Consider the following 21,038-nt stretch of genomic DNA (forward strand, 5'->3'; position numbering starts at 1 on the left):
CCTGTGTTTCTGCCTGCCATACCATTACCTTTCAAGTGCTGTTTTCTCCTGTTGTTTTCACGTGTTCCTCTCAGGCTACCTTAAATTTAGGCAGGCAGCAAAGTTAGATGCAGACCCTGATAGAACAATTAAAATGATAATTAAATGATAGCAACAGTGACAACAATATTTGGTTGTTGTTTGACATTGGTTGTTATTTGGTTATTGGTTGACAACAATATCCTATTAATGATTAGAAAGAATACTATTTTTGACACTGGAGGATAATTACATGCCAGCCTTGGGAGACATATTTGAATTCTGAGCTGTGATGTGGGAAAGAAAGAGCAAGCTGAGTACATTTTTGTCATTTCTGTGGCTTACGTTGAATGAAAGATAAGAAGTGTTGCTAAGAACTGGATGATAAGACTAGAGATTATAACCAATTGTTACGTGACAAAAGGATTTGATGGCTTGAGTTTTTCTTGGCTTACATAGTGAAGCACAGCTAGAACAAACCATGCGCAATTTATAGTCTAACCTACGGTTCAGGCTGTAGTTTATACTTGATCTACAGTGACATCAATTGGTAGGATTTTTGCCACCTTGAGTGTTGGAAGTCTGACTTCATGGACAGGGTACTTTCAAAAGATAGTAGTCACCTTTCACAGATTGATTTAACTGGGATCCAGAAATGAGGAAATTAATGTCCATGCTTAGAATTATTTGCCTTGAGATCTTTTCTCTTTCCCTGAAATGTGTAACTGACACATGGGAGGTGATAGAAATGATGAAACTTGTTCTGGATTACATCTAATGGTTGCAAAGCTTGACAGGAGCCTGGAACTGTTCCGTCTCTGTACATTACTACTGGTTTTGAATTCACTAGAAATTATGGTCTTCAGCTGCTACCATTAACTAAGGGTGTACAGTTTGTCATTCACAAGCTTACTGTAGTGAACAAAGATGCACAGCTTGGTGTATGTTTTGATGGTTGTGTCAGGTCAGTAATTGGAAACACTTATCTGTTGTCTACAAGGCTGAGTGGAGAATGGCAGAGATCAGTCCTTAGGAGAAGGATTTGGGGTGTCGGTTGATGAAAGATTCAACATGAGTTGAATCGTGTGCTTGCAGCCCTGAAGGCCAGCTTTCACTTGGGTTACATCAAGAGAAGCCTGGCCAGCAGGTCAAGAGAGGTGATTCTACCCTTCTGTTCTCATGAGACCCCACCTGGAGTACTGCATCCAGCTCTGGGGCCTCCAACACAAGAAGGATGTTGAGCTGTTGGGTGGGTCTGGAGGAGGGCCCTGAAGATGATCAAAGGGCTAGTGCACGTTCCCTTGAGGAACAGACTGAGAGAGTTAGTGCTCTGCAGCCTGGAGAAGAACAGGCTCTGAACTGGAGGGGACCTACAGGAAAGTGGGGGAGCAACTTTTTATAAGGGGATGTTTCAACAGGATGAGAGGAAATGGCTTTAAACTGGAAGAGGGTAGATTTTGTGTAGATATTAGGAAGAAATTCTTTACTGTGATGGTGGTGAGACACTGGAACAGGTTACCCTGAATGCTCTCTTATAGCCAGGCTGGATGGGGCTTTGAGCATCCTGATCTAAAGGGAGGTATCTCTGTCTGTAGCAGACAGGTTGATTGTAAAGTTCCCTTCCAACCCAAGCCATTCTGTGATTCTACTGCCAAGTGATAAAGCATTCTGGTTGTAGTTAAAAGTTTCCAGAAGGATTATTAGAAACAACTTTGAAGGGGATTTGAAAGTAACATTAAAGATTAAGGAATCTAAAATGTTCCTTAAGGCAGAATAATCAGCAAATTTAACTTCACTATTCTAAACACAATGGCTGGACAGCCGCCATTAATAGCCACACATCTTCATTATCCTAACTATCTCTCACAGGTAAAAAGATCTATTAATACACACTTTGAAGAAGTCTGTGAGAAGTAAAAGTAATATCTGCATAGATTTTACTGATCAGCTTGAATGTAAAGAATAAAATTAACCCTCTAGCAATGGCTATTTCCATTCTAAGACATTAGTCCAGACAATTCATCAATTCACCCATGAAATTCCTAATTTACATAATTAAAATAATAGCAATTCTTAATATTGAGTTTTCTTGCTGTGTGGAAATTTAAAGGGGGAAAAAAAGGGTTAAGAAGTGTTTTAAAATATGCAAAAAAAAAAAAAAAAAAAAAAAAAAAGCCTGGAACTTTCCTTGTTGTATCTGAGATTGGTTTACAGATATATAACACAAACTTGACAGCACTATATTGTTCTCTCCCAGGAGGAACATTTAGAAAATGATAAATACAAAGAAGTACAAAAGAATGTGACAAAAGATAGCTGAATCTGGAAAGAAGATGAAAGATAAAGTCTGGCTAGGTAGCAAAAATTGTATTGAGAAAATCTCCGAGATCTGTACAGCTACTTCCACTGCAGAAATAAAACAATAGCCTTCTTTTCTTAAATAACTCTCATTTACAAAAAAGTAAGGATCTCTGTCGCTAGAGGATCTGGCTTTCTCAATAACAATAGCTGATTTATTTTTCAGGAATGGAAAATAAGGTTTAGACATTGTGATTGGACAAAATGTTGGCCAGTAGTGACTATCTGAAGATTTTAGACATGAATTTTCAATATTTTATGTCGAGGAAGAGAGAGCAGATTAGGATAAGAAGAAATGAGAAGAATATAAATAAATATGTCTCAGAGTTTCTGGAATTGAGTGGAAAAAAAAGTCAATCAGCAAAACAAGCTGGTAAGCATAGGGAAAAATGGAAATTGGAGAAGTCAAGCTGAGCTAGATATTGCACAGGACAGCAATGGATTCTTCAAACATTTAGAAAGATATGGGACAGAACAAACTCAAAGCTTAGTTTTTTGTATAAATGTTGAAATCAGGGGTACATGAAAATGTTATTAGAGGTATAGAGATGAAAATGGCAAAAATTGTAGTCACTTAATAACAAAACTCGAGAGTATGAAATTGTTTGGTTGAGGTACTGCAGGAAAATATGCTGAAGGCTTGTAGCCTGTGTTTCAGTCCAAAACCGGGAAAGATTGGAAATAGTACAGTGAAAAAGGAAGTAAATTCAGTGTGAACAATATATGTTAGTAAAAATATTAACTAAAAGCATAACTAAAGATGTGTAAGGGAATTGGAAATGGGATAAAACCATGTTTGAAGGAAAATACTGTGGCTGGAGCTGCTAGGAAAACACTCTTACAGAATGCCTGTTCATCTGTAATCAGCACTGAAAAGCAACATCAGTTCTCTCTTTCAAGCTGGCAAGTAATCACTAACAGTGTAATAAGAAAAAAATGCTCTGTTGTGAAGACATTACAGAATAGTAGTAACTTTGAGCGTGTTTTGCAGAATTAAGTGGCAAGTGACTCAAGGAGCTGAGATGCTGATACCAGCATTGTGGTATTGGTGGCTTGATGCACATGGCAATGTGCCTGTATGCGAGATAGGTCTGAACAGCCTTGAGAGAGTCTTGTTATGAACCATATTTATTTAACAGTAGAAATACAGATGTCATTCTTGAAGCACTTGTATTCAAGTGGCTACACTGATGCTCTGGGGATCTGTACCAAGAATGCTGGATGCAAAAAAAAAGCAAAACCAACAAAACACAGCAATAACAAAAAAAGCAACTTGAAAAACCAACGAAAACAAAATGGTGGATAATGCTTTTAATTATCTGCTTTAATTAAAAGAAGGACTCTGAGCTGTTGGAGTGGGTCAAGAGGAAGGCCCTGAAGATGGTCAAAGGGAGTGAGACTGGAATTCAAAGGGGCACACCAGCTTCTCTTCTTGGTCCCTCAAGCAACTCTGGCTGTTGAATTGAGCCCACTGTTTGAATCTGGTATTTAGAAGTATCAAAACAACAACAGAAAAAAAGAAAAAAAAATAGCAACAGCATGGAAGTGAAAGGTATAAAAACGGATCCAGCATAGCTCTGTCTTGACGTGCTGAACAGTTTCCAGGTGCTGTAAGCTGATGCAGCTGTAGGGAACATGAGAAGAGGATGCTGTGGTATTTAAACCAGAGAGAAAGAGTTGAATTCACAAGGAGATCTTTTTCTCCTGATGGTAATTATATTTTGTGAAGTCTTCTTTTTTTTTTTTTTTTCCTCAGTGACTCACTGCCTTCAGATTACCTTAGTTAGATTCAAGAGTGCAGAGTAATACAGTAGCAATGTAAATTTTGGAGCAGACAGGAGCAGAGTTGGCAAGTAGCTCTTCTGAGACTGCTTGTGGTGTACAGTGTTCAGTCAGGTTAAACATGAAAGATATTACAGAACTTGAATACTCATATTTCATGCCTTACAGTACTTAACTGTATGCAAAAGGATGCCCATTAAGGAAGCTTGCAGGTATGTAGAGGGTACAGGTTGTGTTCAGTTAGCAACAATCTCAGTGGAGAAGGCAGAAAAAAAGGGTAGAGAGGTTAAAATAATTTTAGAAAGGAAGTATGAATATTTAAGATATAGAGATAACCCAATATCAGAGCCAAAAAAGGAACCCAAGTTTAACAATTTCTTCTTAATCTTTAGAATAGAGAAGTAGTTTCCAAACTGTTGTATTTGTTAGAGGTAGCAGCCTGCAGCCACTTTAGGGTCAGAGCTGTCCCACTGCAGGACTGCAAATAGCACTGCTGCTGCCTGCACTGGCAGTTGGGGGAAGCCTCTGGCTACCTTGGAGTGGTGCCCCCTGTTATCTTCCTGTTCAAGCCTTCCCTCTCTTCAGCTTGTTTTCTGCAATACCTGCAGACATATGGAAAGTGAGGGGTTGTGGCTGGATGAGTGAAGCTACTTAAAGTGAAGTTAAAGTCTCTTTCACTTAGTCTTATTTATTCCAGTCCATTTAATGTTTCCCATTAACTGCTGAACAAATATAATGACTCAGACATTAATGTAATCTATATGAAAGGCACATGGCTTAAGTGGGAACTAACTAAAATGTGTAACATAAAGAAGGGTTCTGCAGAAGATGGAGATGATTCATCTGGGTAACATTCATGGTGGATGGCAGTAGATCAGGCAAACAGAAACCTCAGGAAGCAGTGTTGCCTAAAAGCAAATATGGATGTAGCAGGCTGCTTCTGCTATAATGCTGACCACTTTTCCAGTGATTGTGGAAGGATACTGTGCAGCAGCTGAGGCTTGAAGTTAGAAATACTGTAGGAAAATAAGAAGTTCCCTTTCTTCCCTTAAAGTATAACCTGTTTAAATTTGTACAAATTTTCCCACAAATTGATTTTTCTATGTTTTATAAAGCATCTCTAACCCTCTCCTGTTTAATGAAAAGGAAAATATCCCAACCATTAAATAGAGAGCATATATAGAACTGATACTCATGAATATTCCCTTCAAAGCAAAACTCTTGGTCCTTAGAAAGTCAATTTTCCACATATCTATATGTGAAACTGCCATAATACTGCTCTTGGACTAGCAAGTGTCTCCTGAGTTTTCATTGCCTGTGATTATTTTATTGCAGAGGAGGTGAAAGGCTCAAAATCATTTCATATCTGCTCTGGATTTGGTCTTCTGCAGTCAGCTTCTAGCTCAGAAGTAAACAGTGCCACCAGTTACAATAAGTGGAAAGAATAATATTCCTCTTTTCACCAAGGTTTGAGCAATGAGTTGGTGATAGAATTAAGCAAATTCTCTTCAGGTCTTACCTTTTTCTTTTCAGTATTTAAAGAGCTTAATCTAAAGGTACTTTTCCTATTGAAAAAGATTAATACATAGGATTATAGATGTCCAGTGCTCTCTATATTGTTCATTATTCCCATGTGTATGTACTGTGGATATCTTGATAGCTTGCCTAGATAAAGACAGTTTTCTCTGGCTGTGGCTGTTAATACGTGGAGAGCTGTGGTTTCCAGTAGCAAGTTGTCTGTGCTGGCCAGAGCAAGACAACAATGCACAGCCTGCATGAGCAGCAGGTTAGCTGCTGCAGTTACTCTATGGTTAAAATCTGCTGTTGAAGTCATTATGAGTAAAGGAGGCTTGGACTGTGACACCAAGGGGTTTATCTACTGCTGAGCAAGGGAGGGAGTGTGGATTTCAGAGTTTATGTTACTGATTATTTCAGCTAAGTACTCTGCATCTGTATTTATCTGAAGTATATCATGTGTACACTGTTATCCACATTCAATTAATTATTTTGGCTGTCGTGAAGACTTTTGCTGTGTGTGTGACCAATGGCCTGTCTGATCAGGAGCCTTTGTCTGACTTGTTATGAAGGTCAGATGACAGAAATCTACCAAAATCTTACAAGATATGTGATGGCATGCTCAGACTGACAATGACCAATCATGTACTTTTGATAATGAAGCTATATGTGTATATGGGCAGCTTTTTTCCCCAGCTGTGCTTACTATCTAGAAACACAGGGACTTCACTCAAAATACAGCATTGCTGCATGTGTTACAGGTACCATTAGCAGGTCTGCTATAGGATAAATACGGTTACGATAAATGTTTAGTAGTAGCATCACGTTACTTGCTGCCCTTCAATTTAGCTACACTTAATATGTCATTGTCATAACCATAAGGTATCTATAACTCAATGTGTCTGCAGAGCACCTTCTCTACTGTCCACTGTTGGGGTTACTGGATTGTTTGGGTGAAATCCAGAAAATCAGTCCAGTGTGACATGTGGGTTCAAAATCCAGTTCTGTTGCATGTTGACTAGTGTTTCAGGGAAGCACTGAAGTTTCCATAAAAGGAGATAAACAATCCCTGACTTCTGTCCCTCTTTGAATTCTTGGCTCCCTGTGTTGCCTTTGTGTTGCCCTGCCTCCCTGCTTGATTCCGGCTCATACTGTTAAGATGCTGGAATATGGCAGAATCAGGGATGTTGCAGTCTTTATGATAGATAATTTCTCCTGAATATAAGTTGATCATGATATCAGAGATCTGCAAAGCTGAAATCTCTTCAGCTCTTTTTTTTTTTTTTTTTTTTTTTTTTTTTTCTTTTTTTTTCTTTTTTTACTGGATAAAGAGAGGTGGAAGACAGCAACCATGGACTTTGATTCGTTATCTGTTTTGTGGCAGTAGTATTGGTAGTTTGGCTGAGAGTTTCTTACTAGCTAAACAAAGAGGAATCAGGACTCCTATTAATTCTGTTAGTTTTCAATTCAAAGTCAGTGAGACATGGGGAATTTCTCTACAACTAAGAGGCAATCTACTGAAAACTCTGTGCCTTTTCAGCCATGTTCCCTGGAAGGAGTAGAGTCCTCGAGGATTCAGCCCTTCCTCAGCTCCCATCCTCTGGATGGGATTCTTTCTTTTCCTATATCTTTGATATTTTGTCTGAAAATATCAATACTCAGCAGTGATACTGTGTTTTAGCATGTCATGAAGATTAACAAATGCCTTCTCAGCATGTGTGGTAAAGAGAAGCTTTGTAACTTGTTCTCAGAAGCAAGCAACTGAGTTTTAAAGAGGCTAACACTGTGCCTGGACTGGGAATTAAACTAACATCCAGCTGAACTGAGTTTCAGATTCAGTGAATTAATTAAAAATCGATTCAGACCGTAACAGTAACTTCTGTGTTAACAGGAAGAATAACATAAACCAAAAACAACAATCACAACAAACTGCATCCAAAGTAGGATGAGATCTTGCCTGACAATGCAGGTTACATTCTCTTCTTACTCTCCATGCAAAATCTCTAGTTAGGTACTGCACATCATCTAGATGCCTGTTTGTTGTTCTGCGGTCACAAAACCAGATGATGCTAGACCAATAATCTTATATCCTTGAGGTATTTGTATCTCATCTGATCCCTATGTAATGGATTATTCACTGTACTTGCACTGGGAGGTTGAATTTCATTATTCTTATTAAGATGTCATTTCCCTAACTACTTCATTCATTTTCATTTTGCAAAGTCCTGTGCTGAAACTTTGGTGGCTTTGCTAACCAATTACAATAATGTCTTTCAATTATGTTACAAGGAAGAGAGACTCTGATAGCTAATATTTAGAATGTGAAATGTTCGTCTTTTATTTGGCCTGACACTTGAGATACGTGAACATCCTCCGGTACTATTGTTACACTGAAACATTTATAGAGTGGAATCAAATCACACACATTTTAGACACATAGAAAGAGACATATTACCTGCCCGAAGGAGCAGGTAATTTTAAGATAAGGCAAGGCAAATATAAGGCAAGACACCTGACAACAGTTTTGTTCAGAAAGACTCTAGGGTAGCAGGGAGAGAGGCAGGTTGGCAGATAAGCTCCAGAAAAATATTTTAAATGTATGACAGTATGTGAGGAGGCACAGTGCTCATAGTGGGAAGTGAAATCAGATGAAGGAATTAGTACCTGTGACTGCAAGCAAGGGATAAAGGGAGAACTGCACTTTGCCATCCCTTTAAATAGTGCTACATTAGAGTAGTTTGCCTGGCAATTGAGGAACAGCTAACTTTAGATAGGCAGGACAAGGGGAAGGTCCAATCTTGTCAAGGAATTTAACCCAAACCTCTTATGCCATTTTTCATTCCATGCAAATTTTCCTCCTGTTGCTTTTGCACTGTTTTTGAGTCTCAGAGATGAAGCTGACTAGGAGAGCTACAACAAGGATACAGCACTGAGCTGACTTCTCTTTGCAGCTTATAAGTTGATCATGATAACAGAGACCTGGAGAGCTGAAATCTCTTCAGCTCCTTTTTTTTTTTTTTTTTTTTTACTGGATAAAGAGAGGTAGAAGACAGCAACCGTGGACTTTGATTCGTTATCTGTTTTGTGGCAGTAGTATTGGTAGTTTGAAGAAAGAAATGGAGAGATGCAGTAAACAGCATCAGATCCATGGCCTTTGTGATTCAATGGGATGAGTCTGTCTCTTTTTGATGCTGTTTTTCAGTGGATAGCTCACTCAAGTGAACTCTCCAAACACATTACTGTTTCAAGAGTGTCATAGGTGTGACTGACAGTTAAAAGGCTCAGGATGGAACTGTATACTCATGAGCTTGCAAACCATTGTTTCGCTGGTACTTTCTGCTCAGAAATGATGTGTCTCTAAAGAGAAATAACGGAATATATATATATATATATATATATATATATATATATATATATATATATATATAAAATTCAGCGTGAGAGAATGACCTTTGTCTCAATTACATAGAATCAGGGGAAAGCGATGCTGCAGCAGGATCAGCAGTGGTTGCAGTTGTAACAGCTCTCCCCTGCTTGTTCCACTGACTGCCCTAAAGTCTGAGATCATTACATGCCAGAGGAAGAAACAAAATATTTGGACTTAAAGATCTCAGAGAACTTTATGAATGTTAGTAGTTCACTCTAAATGCCTTCTACTACCAAAACTTGTGAGGTGGCTTATGTTAAAACTTGTGGCTCATACATACTTCCCTGAGGATATCCAGGTTATCAGACTAAATGAATTTACTGATGTTTTTGCATGCCAGAGATGATGTTGGTTCCAGTGTGACAGTGAAGCTCTTAAGAGTACCATAACAATGAGAAGAAATCAGATAAAGTCTATCACTCAGGAGATCTGGTTTCAAGTGTCTGCCTCACAGCTTTCTAGAACATATTACCTTATCCCTTTGCACTTGTCTTATCTGTGAATGCAGACAACATTTGTAGTGACAGTCGTTTTATTAGATATTGAGCAGCTCTCAAACACTGTATTTGTTAAAGGTTCATAAAATAAAGTCTGTTGGCCCAGGCCAGGAATGTGCACTCAGAGGGGGTTCTGGCTTTGCCAAAAGCAGATTAAAAAATATGTAAATTGAGATACGCAATTTGTCGAGAGCAGGAAAAAAACAAGGCTCTGATGTGAGGTTAGAAATATATAGTATACCATTGACAATCATGAAACAACAGCTACCTCTGTCTAGGAATAGTAATTATTAATGAGCTATCAGCTATTCCTACTTCTGTCACAAATATAGTGAGATTTCAGATAGAGACAACGGTGTTTTCTTCTATTCTGGTTTTCTGAGCCTCTGTTCTCATTTAACAACTTTACATTTACAGTCCTTGGCTGGAAGAGAAAAGTATGGGTTTTTTTTCTTTGTAAGAGTAACACAGTCACATCCTTTAATTACAGAAATGTTTATTTTTTGAGAAATGCATATGCTGTTGCTAAGATGGAAAAAAAATGCAAGTTTCATAGTAAAATCTTCTTGCAGTGGGGTGAGGGATAATGGCGCTAACTAATAATAGTTCAAAAAACATTCTGGGAAGTTCTCACATTTTCACACTGTTTGCAGTGTGACTTAATTTACTTTAAAATAGGAGAACATCTCCCTCAAATTTGTCTACAAGTTTCTATTTGAAGATCTCCTGAAATGACTACTGCAGTAAGAGAGTTACAACTATTTTTACAATTATGGTTATATGTGTTCAGATAGAAAAATGCTGTGTAGCTTCCTTCACTAATCATTTCTTATATCTTGCTTTAAGGCTTTTCTCTGTAGCGGTAGAATAAAGGAATCTTTGAGTAATTCATTAGGCAAGGTAGAGTTGCCCTTAGCAATGCTACAATTAATATTTTGCAATACTTTTCTCTGGAACAGTATGTGGCTTAGCAGTGTTGGGGTCATTTTTTCTATTTTTCATATAGGACTCCATACTAGCATGTTATTTGCTCGTTAATCAAGAAACACAGACATTTTTCTGGAATGCCAGGGACTACCTGTGGCTAAGACTGGAGTAGGAAATGAAATTTCTAAACACTTGCAGGAGAACGTTTGGTGGAGGTTGTGAGTCTGTTACACTGCATTTTTTGTTTGTATCCTCTATTTTATCTCACCTAACTCTGAATATTATAAAAATCAATAAATATTCAAGACAAATGCTTACCATATTGTACATCTTATGGTTTACTCATCTATTATAGTTCTGTAATAAAAGTCTTAATAGTAACAGTTCTGGTTAAACCAAAACTCCTTAGTAAGCACAGAAGAAGTAGAATGAGGTATCACAAAGGGAGAAGTGTCAACTTTTGTGGACAAATAATCAAAAGACCTGAAGTAGATTTATTTTAGACATGCTTGATTTCAGGCTTTTTTTAAAAGATATTTCAGGACTTCATGATAAATAGTAGATATTTCTGCATTTGTGTGTTAAGTTTTTCAGGATTTCACGTTTCTACACATACATTTCAGGGCTGCAATTAAGATTCCCAAGACTCCTAGCTTAGCAGGTGCTGCGAAATAAAAGGTTATATATGCAACATGATTTTTGCTGTAATACTTGTTGAGACATACTCTGTTAAAAATTTGAAGAAAAAAAATATGATCAGGGCCATCAAATCATATTCGTAGTAGCAACAGAGCTTCAGTGAGGCAGACTGTACAGCTTGCGCTTTGTGTAAAAGATACGCACAAGTATGGGTAAAGGACAAGAAAGGAACACAAAAATTTTAGGCAAAATGAGTAGGAATAACTGAATGGGGTGACCCAACCTGTTCAACTCAAGCAAGTCTAGAAGCTTCAGTTTGAAATTTGTTTCATCATTTGTTAAATGATGTCTGTTAAAAGTCTTAAAATTTAGTCTGTTAAAAACAGACTAAATGCTGTTGATGGTGACCTCAGGATGCAAACTCTTTTCTAGGAAGAATAAAGAAGTAGGAGCTTTAACTGCGAGGGAGAGTAAAGCTAAGGGATATTTGCCGATGAACAATAACATCACAATGAAACACTAGGAAAGGCTCTGAAGATGACATATTAGGTAAATATGTTAGGTTAGTTTGCTCTGAGGGAAGCTGAGGAGGGGATGCTCTGCAAATCCCTCATTGCGTCTCCTTCATTGCTAATAAAGGCAGAGAACTGGCTGAGGAGGGGAGACACAGAAGTCTTTTGGCCAGAGGAGATCCAGCCCCTTGCAGGTTATAGAAAAGCTTCGGTGAGGTTGATGAGTGGCCATACCAGAAGTACTGGTGAAGAATGAAAAGCATGTAGGAAGTGAGCATAACTGTGATTTGTGGCAAGAGGTAGGATACATTGTGATGTCTATGGTTTTGTTGGTGTGAGACCTACTGAACCAACTTCCTTTTGAAGCCCTAGACTAAATGGTTTCACAGTTTGTTAGTGAAATGTATGATTGGAAGGTTATTTTCTACAGTCTTATTTACTGTTTGATAGGTTGACTGATCTTTTATTGAAAATAAATGAAAGGGATTTTTTGACATTGATTTCTTCAATTGGATCAGTAAGCTGCTTTAGAAGAACAGAGGAATTCAACTCAGCCTAAAATTATATCTGTTTGTAGTTGAGGCTGCAGAGTTGTAAATCTTATTCCCTGTAGAACATTAATCCACAAAAGAAGGTAGCATATAGCAAATCTAAATAACATTTTTAGTGACCTGTGTCTTTTGTGCTGGTTGGTGTCCCAATAGATGCAAAAATAGCAGCAAAACAGCAGTGGGAAAAAAACTGCAGAAGTAGTCAGGACACCGGAGCAGTCAGACTGAAAATGCAGTCAGCAACATAGCTGCATTTAGAAAATATTAACAGATCAAATGTTGTCATGGTTCTGTAAAAGGGAGTTTTTTATAGCCCAAGATTTGTACAGGCGAGATACATGATAATTGTAACTATGGCAGTTTGGATGTGAAAAAAGTTATTTGAAGTAAAATGTGAGAGTCATGTCAAACACATACAACTGTGTGACTGTAACTACATGTGCAGGTTCCAGTGCCATTTGTTTGAGCATAGATCATGGAAGCACCATAGGTCTGTTTCATCGAACCCTGTGGGTAACTAATTATGTTATACACATGCACATGAGTTTCAGTGTCTGATAAACAGGTTAGAAGTCCTGTCATTTTCCTTATGAAGCCATCACTGCAAAGGGAATTGTTATCATCAGTCATAACTCATCTGGGCAGATTATTTGAAACAATTTAGTGTAAAGGAATATTCTTGATGACTCAATTGTGGGCAGAAGACAGGCAACACGTTTTGCCCTGTATGAGAACTTTTCTGAACCCAGAGCTCCAGAGATGCACACTTTCATAGTGCATGCATTAAAACTCACCTGTTTCCTTCACTGTTGGAAAGGTGCTGAAAGGTGTGAAACCCTCAGAAGATCTGGTATGCAAAAAAGCAGAGGTTCTAAGTGCTTTGTTTAGAAACTCTGAATTCCACAGGTGAAACTTTGCAGGCTGCCTTTATGATGGGATTTCAGAGATAAATGGGGTGGTACTGTAGATGGATGACTTAAAATTAAATAAAGTCAGTGTTAGGTTGATCCTTTACCCTGTCCAAGGTATTGTGGATCTGCTGTCAGTGCTTGGAAAGAACCTGAGCTATTAAGAATTGGCATCGATATTCTGGAGAGAAAAGGTGGAATTTCTTGTGTGTAGGAATAAGACTTCTGACTTGCATAAAGAGCTGTCTTTTTAGTATGCAAGTTCCTCATAAGAAGGAGCTAAAAATTTGTACTAGTAAGATAATAATTGTTTTCAGTGCATATCCCAGGGATCTGTCTTTATGGCTATTTATGAACCTTATGTTCTTAAAGCATCATAGTGATTCTTCCTCAAATCAGAAATAGCAGACAGGTATTAATTGGCTTCTATCCATTGGCCACAGTATGTTGAAGACAAAGAAAATACTGAAGTACGGATTTCGGGTTGAGGAATTGTAAGAGAGTCCTTCTTTTGAGATGGTCATGATATAAATGGAAAGGAAATTCACAGCATTTCTTTTAACATATACATATTTTTCTGTGCCTATGTCTCCTCTTACTCTAAAATGAAGTGAAAAGTTTTAGGGAGTGTAAGGTAATACTTTTTCTTATTATGAGATACTCACAAATTCAAATAGTCTCAGAAGATGAGAATGTGCCAATAGGATGCATTAGAAGCTCAAGAAGAATGAAATGGCTGTAACTTGAATTGCAGACTGGGGATTATCTCTATAGAAAACATGGCTGTCACATCCCTTAATGCCCCTTAGTACCATCTGAAAAAATTAGTAATTTTATCCTTTTGTGCCACAGATATTAAGCTAGTGATGACCTCTATTCCTGTTGTGTTGATACACTGTTTTTTCTATAAGCAAAATCAAGCAATGTTATATTGGATATCTCAAAACTTTTTATGGCATAGCCTGGTTTAGTATTAAATAGGGAGGTTGGTGGCCCTGCATGTGGCAGAGGGGTTGGTGATTCATGATCCTTGAGGTCCCTTCCAACCCTGGCCATTCTGTGATTCTGTGACGTTATTTTCTTCTATCAGTTGTTTTGGGAATTGACAACATTAAAATGTGAAGCATCTCTTTCCACTTGCATGATCAGAATGGTAGATGAATTTAATTAAAAAAAATAATCAGAGAGCCTTACTAAGTGCCAGATTACTAAATTGTTCTAAAATTCTTCATGTAGTAAATTTGGCTGAAGCATAAGCCTTTTCTTCTTCAGGGCTGTCTTTGATCCTGGTAAATGCTTCTACTATTCTCCCTCCCAGTAATTACCAGGGTCATTATGCAACCATAGATATGATGAAATGGTTTGTCTGTCTTTGAAGCATGCCAAAGACAGTTACACATTAGTAGTAAAAACATTTTCATAGACCATTTCACCCCTGCTTACGATCACTTAGCACTTTTTTAAATATAAAAACAAGATCATTGCCAATACCTTGACAGATGATTCAACATTCATGAATCACAAAGGAGAATGAAACCAACTAGTGAGTGATTATTTAAGAAAACTCACTATGAGAGTTTCTGGAATGAGATCCCAGAAAATCAACACATCACATAGCATTGTTAAGGGCCAAAAATTATGGTTAAATGTCAGGAAGAAAGGATTGTGTAAAAGGCAGAAGGGCTGCTCTGAGTGGAGGAAGAACAATTTTAGTGGTTCTGGACTATGCATTCTTAAATGGTGGTGCAACTGTTAAGGGCATCAAACTTTAAAAAAAAAAAAAAAAGCAAAAAAAATCTAGAGAGTCACTGCGGGTGTCTGATGTTAAGAGGAACACTACAGACAATAGAAGGAAAGGCAACTTAATATAAAACCTTAGCTCAGAAATCTTCATGAAAGAATTAAAATCTAAAAGTTAAATCACAGTGTGATGGCTTTTAGAAATCCATGTTCATTGGAAATATCCCTCTTCTATAAATTTTCAGGGACCACCAACTTTGGTGAAAGTTATTGTATGAAAAAGGATTGCTGACTAATGCCAAGTGAGCATTGCTAGGTCTGAGAATAGAGTAGAATGCAATAGCGTAACACTTGGCAACCTCTGTATAAAGATTTTCTTTATGCTTTTATTTATAATGTAGTGGGTTTATCTTTTGTTCTCATTAGTCAGTCATTCTCTAATCATGAAATATGTATGAGTTATTGTAAATGATTTGCTGTAGTCTGTTATGAAGGTAATGAAACTGAGAAAATCTTTATAAAGTATGTACACCGCAGGAAACTGGATAGCAGGTGGGTAGTTCAGAACATTGTCCTCAGGAGAGAAAAAAGAGACATAAAGAAGTTTTCAGCATTAACTTGAACACAAACTGCATGTTTATTTTTTAAAAACTCCTGGGGGAAGGTGAAAATTACAGCTACAAACAAACACGTGCTTGATAGCATTTAGTTCTTCCAGGAGATTTTAAAAACGTTCCTCAAAACATTGTTGTAATTGCTGCTGGATTTAGATGTCCTTAATGCCAGAAGTTTGTAGACTGAGAGAAGAGCTCTTCCTTCACATTCGCCAGTGGTCTGTGTATTAAAAAAAGCTACTGGTAAGTATAAAATGAATGTATAGAAATAGAGACTTCTAAAGCCTTAGTCTACTGAAGAGAAACATGTCTAGCTGTGTGAAAAGGAATATACCATTCTTAAAACAACTCATCCAGGCTTTTCTCTCTTAACAGAGGAAGCTTCAATTTGCTCTCAGTTGACTGAATAGCAACCATTTGAGAAAGATCTTTGAATATCTTAACAGGAAACATTCACTTGATGAGACACAAAATTGGATGTCCCTAAAAGGTGGTAAAAAAAAAAAAAAACAAGAAAATTCTGAAGAATAGAAAGCTCTCTCAAGCAATGGCTGATGAAGCAGCTGACGGGGGGATTTAAAACATACTGTCACTAAAATTTGCTGTACTTTCTTCTTATCAGTTTTAATTTAATAGAGTAAAATGAATACAAAGAACAAAACAGACCTGGAGTCCTGTTGCCAGTAAGGTCAAGGAAGGGTTTTTTCTGCAAAGAGAGAAAACAGAACTCCAGCAGGTCAGGTCCAGACTGTGGAAGTGAACACTATTTTCTGAAAGATTTAAGAAAATTTGATAAAACAGCTTGCTACTTTGTGCTGCAGAGATGTCTGACATTTGAGTTAGAATTGTATGGATAAAAGGAAATTCAATGTTTCCTTTATAACAGGTGGAAGATAGACATACATACATCTTCAGTACCTGCCTTGTAAGTCAGAAAGCCTTGTACTGTGTGAAAATTAAAAAGAAAATAAGTCTGTTCTAGAAGATGCACCAGCAGGTGTGTTTTATCTCTAGATAGTACAGGGTTCTCTTGTTAACAGTTATGCACAATTTAGTTTGTTGTGCCCTCCAGACTTTAGTCAGTGCCATTATAACCTAAATAATGATGATGGTGTCTTTATGAAGCATGGAGGTATGGGCATGAAAACAGTGATCTGACTAAAGAGCTCATCTTGTGCTACTAGCAGCAGTGCAGGGAGCATTGTATTAAAACACCTAGAATGTCAACTATATGCTAAAATTCTTTAACAATGTAGAAGAGGAAAAGTAGTTAAAATAATTGTATTTTGTTGTTCTTCACACTTGTATAACATTTTTCTTGTTTACTTAAGCCTTCCTTATGTACCTTAATGTGTTCTCTATTGTTATAGAGGATTTCTGTGAGCATTTAAAGATAAAACTATTTTTCCTTAAGCAGTGGTAATTCTTCTCTCAGGAATGTGGTAATCATAACCTTGCACAGGCGTGACTTGATTTGTTGGAATAAATTTTACAATGACCTAGACTGTCAAAAACTCTCTCTGTAGTATATATACATGTAGCATATGAAGCACATAAAGTTTATGTACTTACTGCAGATAGATTTCCTACATCTATAGTATACTGTATATACATTGATGAGTAGGAGAATCATCATTAATTCTTTGTAGTAGGATGAAATACAGAACTCCCTGTATAAGGTTTTCATAATCTCTCTGGAGAAAAGATTACTGAGAGCAGAGCCGAGGTCTAAGGAGATTGTCAAAAGGAATCAAAAACTTCTTGAAGTAAGGGCTTACATATTAGCATCTGCCTGTGAAGTTTGAAGTGGGAGTCCATTTGTCAAAAGGCATTTTCTTATACTAGTTTTTAAAACCTCATACATGACAACATGAAGGAGAGACAGATAAAGTTATCGAGAAGCATGATCCTGCTTTAAAGTTCTCATTTTAATAAGTGAATAACGTACACTTCTGATCAGCAGGCGAGACAATTATGATATATCATTTGGCAAACTCTTGCCAATCAGTGAATACAGTGTGATCTTTCCTTTGTTTATTGGCCTGGTGCTTGCTGCATCAATTCTTTTGTACAGCTGTCAGTGTCAAGCTTTCTGGAAGCACTGACATGGTTTTTCCCTACTGAAGTGACCATATTTGTCACTGATATGAAAAAGGTAATATAATCTATCTGAAGTTGAATACGTTTATAACACATTTTGTGCTAAAAGCATAATTTTCGGTGAATCTAGTAAGAACTGTTTCAAGCAGTTGCCCTGATACTGTCATCCCAGTTGCTGACCTCTTTGCCAAAAGCTTTCATAATTCTTGATTCTGTTTAAGAGGCTTTTCCATGTTTTCTAAAGAGAGTATTATTTGCAGTTGACACTAACCAATAGCAAGATCCCTCATTTATACACTAGATGCTTTAATGTGGGTGGTTTAATTTTCACCATGTTCCTGTTGTGTCTGGGCTGTCAGGTTGGCACGTTCTGCTAGAGCCATGCTGCTACCCATCCTTCAGCTACGTGTCACACAGAAGTATTTATGCAAGGAGTTTAGTCACAGATTAGCTGACTGGGATATAGTGGCTGTAACAGAGCAGCAGCTTTGATGGGTGCTCTATTGGTTTGCTGGCAGTGTGATGGAACTTCTGCAATGGTAGCTGACATCCTGCTAAACAATTAGAAAAAATTATTTAATTGAATGCTAGTTAAAAGTAAATTGAGATGATGAGAAACATAGTCAAAACTCAAAATACTTTCCTTTATTATGCCTGTCTTCCCAGGCTCTGATAACTTCACTGCATTCCCAACTGTTCTGTCTCCAGCTCAAGCAGCAGCAGGAAGGACAGTGGGAATTGTGGTCAGTCCTCATACTCTTCCTCTGCTCCTGTGTGAGATTCCTCCCATGGGATTCTGTCCCTCCTGATGCGTGAGTCCTTCCTGTGGGGAAAACAAACCACTCCAGCCTGGCTCCCTGATATTCCAGCATCTGTAGAAAATGATAATCACTACCACAGGACAGCTTTTTAGACAAATTTTCTGCTTGACAAACTTGATCTGGAACACTCTGGGAAATGTAGAATGATTCATCTGTAATTGCTGAGATGTTGAAAATAGCCTCATTACACAAATATATTCTCTTTCCTGTTCAAAAAATAGCATTGAAAAGAAATTAATTTACTTATACCCTTCCATCTGTAGGTGTAAGGAATTTCCGTCAGAATGTTCTCCAGGATTTTGGATTGCCATAGATTTAATCGTAGAGAGAAATCACACCGTAAAGGTTTCACATTGAAATAAGAGCAATAGTATTTTTTAATTGCATTTGGACGTGTCATCTCTGAGTTTTGTTCAGCAGATGAGTTAAGCAAACCCTGGAGGACGTTTGACTACTTTGTCTGGAGGCTTCTGGAGGCTTCTTCTAAACTCTTACAGAAGGACCCGCTCAGGGAAGTGGTTCTCTATATCATTGTAACCTATGCAGAAAGGAGGTAGCATCAGAGTAAGAAGTCCAGGACTGGGAATTCTGTAAATACTATTATACTCATGCAACTTCTGTAAGGCTGAATAAAAATGCTGATGTGGAATAGATATGTTAATTATTCCCTTCCAGGCAGCTGAAGAATTTAAAGTAGGAAGGTGAACACAGGTCAAGTAAATGCTTTAACTTAAGTATCAATGATTTAGAGTATTTGGAAACAGGAACATTGCTTTGCATTTTAAAACCTAACTTCTTCCTCTTTGTGGTATTGAAACATACAGTTTGAATATGAAACACTCAGAATTCAGAAGTAGATTGATTGTCAGTACCCTTTATAAACCAAGAGAGAAATAATTGGTTTTTTGTAATCTTAAGCATCTTAACTCATCAACACTAGTGAGCACAGTGCAAAGCTAAATTGGACTCTTAGCTTTTAATATCCATCTGTCAGTTGAAAAGGACTCAAAGCAAAGGTGGACAAGGCACTGCAATATAGAATAATTCAGTGCTGCCATATAAGCTTCCCTAAGGAGCTTGTCTTCAGTTATTTTGTTATGCTGTGCGTGAAGTTTAAGAATTAATGATTTAGAGGAAGAAGGAGTCACTCCTTCATGTGGCTTGTCAAAGAAGATATACGGTCTTACTCAGTGCCAGATCTAGGAGTTCTGCTGCAGAGATGAAGACAAGCATCACCAGAATTGAAGAGAGGTGTCAGAAACTTCAGGGTATATGGTGTTTACAAAGAAAATGTTGAGGTTCAGGGGAGATTTATGTAATCATTTCAAAACCAGTGTGATACAACAGAGTTAGTTTGGCAAGTGGCTGACAAGCGGCTTTTGTTTCTCGAGAGTTTTCTCTTCACATCCTTATGAACAAAAATCTTGATTGAATGGAAGTTAGATTCCTTTTAACTTCGGTGAGATGAAGATTTCACTTGTCAATTCCAAGTTTCATGTAATTTGTAGTTCTCAGATAGAAAAGCTAGAAATTTTATCTGTGTGTGAGTGAACTCTAGCATAGCCACACAAAAGAATTAAAACTATCCTACCTTTGTTAAAAGATCAGCTCTCCTCCCTGATGGTAAGATATTTTTCCTGCCTGCCACTGGAATCTCTTCAGTCTGAGAGACTACATCAAGTGAAAATACATTCATCTTTCCACACCATTTAGGCTATTGCCTACTTAATGGAACATATAATGGGTTGAAATTCCCACCTGGTAGTTGAGATGTGAGATGGATCCCGAGGGTATAATATATGCTGCTTTTTAATATTCTAGTGGTACTGCTTATAGAGATGTACCTCTGAATTTAGTTAATGTTATGGGTTACAGAAATCAGTGGCATTATTTTGCTTTGCATTTTCACTTTATTGTTGGCCTGAAAAGCCAATTTCAAGTATGAATTAGACATATGTATGAGCACAGGGTTATGGAACTCTGGATAGATGTTTGATTGAAGGAGCAGAGAACAGAAAGGGTGAAAATGAAGGGTAAAGTGTTTAGTGCTGCACTAACTTGGTTTTACATTGAGACATGAGCTGAATGAAACACCTTTTCGTTGAAATCTGTGCTACTAATAACAGAATATTAAAATATACCCAAATAATTGACAGAAAGCCCATCCTCCAGTATTTTTTGGGAGAATACCAAGGCAAAACAGGAAAATCTCAAGTGTTAAAAGAAAAAAGAGAGAGAGCATATACATATTCAGCTATCTTTGCTGGCCTACAAGAGGAAAATTTGCTAGACAGGTACAATGAATAGGCATGAAATCATTTACTAGGCATGAAACAGCAGGTCTCTTTAAAAGGAGCCTCCACAGAGTCCATCACTTTTAGACAACTATCTTGCCAACATGTGAGTGGAAAAAAACATAGTTACCCTGTAAAGAAATTCTGATGCACACAGTAGGAAAAGATCAAACACATTCTTTTAGAGATGCAAATCCTTGTAAAAGTGAAATGCCAAAAAATATGCCTAGTAGTATGTTGCATTTGAAATTGCATCTGATTCTGAGATTAGAGGATTTGGAAACATACATGCTGAAACTACTTGTCAAGGAACAGAGCAGATAGCGGGCCAAAGA

This window comes from Tetrao urogallus, assembly GCF_951394365.1.
Source record: "Tetrao urogallus genome assembly, chromosome: 6".
NCBI classification, from domain to species: Eukaryota; Metazoa; Chordata; class Aves; order Galliformes; family Phasianidae; genus Tetrao; species Tetrao urogallus.